This window comes from Leiobunum rupestre, chromosome 2 (assembly GCF_980474605.1).
Source record: "Leiobunum rupestre chromosome 2, qqLeiRupe1.1.hap1, whole genome shotgun sequence".
In the NCBI taxonomy this organism is placed as follows: domain Eukaryota; kingdom Metazoa; phylum Arthropoda; class Arachnida; order Opiliones; family Sclerosomatidae; genus Leiobunum; species Leiobunum rupestre.
Genome location: NC_143385.1, coordinates 55,842,812 through 55,843,337, shown reverse-complemented (window position 1 = coordinate 55,843,337; position 526 = coordinate 55,842,812).

Here is a 526-nt window from a genome sequence, read left to right as displayed (position 1 = left end):
TTCTCGCGGGAGTTTCAATTCAAAGTTGAACCGTTATCTACCATAGACGATTACGCAGCTGACAAAACCTTAACACCGGTGACGTTTCGTGACGAAATAGGCGGAGTTAGTTATGTCAATTTGACGCCAAACAAGCGCCATCTAACCGCAGGGTTTTCTTCCCCTTTCAAAATTGGAAAAAATTTAGTATTGCTAGGTTTAAAAGTGTTAATTATATAAAAACGGCTATATTGTTTTATAAAAATGGGAAACACGATCAATTTTCAAAGGAACACTCTTGTCTAAATTTTTTAACCTTTTTTTTTTCAGGTTCAAAATTCCGCCATTAAAAACAAGTTCAGCGAGTCAAATATCGCGGAACAACACACTACTTGGGCCGCGGACGGAAGAATTTCGTCACCGACCTATTTGTTGATTGGTCGGTGGGATTTTCGTCCGTCTGTGTATCAAGTGTCGAACCTACAAATCGCATAAACAAGTTGCTTAAACCAAAGAACGTGTTAAAAATAGGATGAAAAAGGTAACC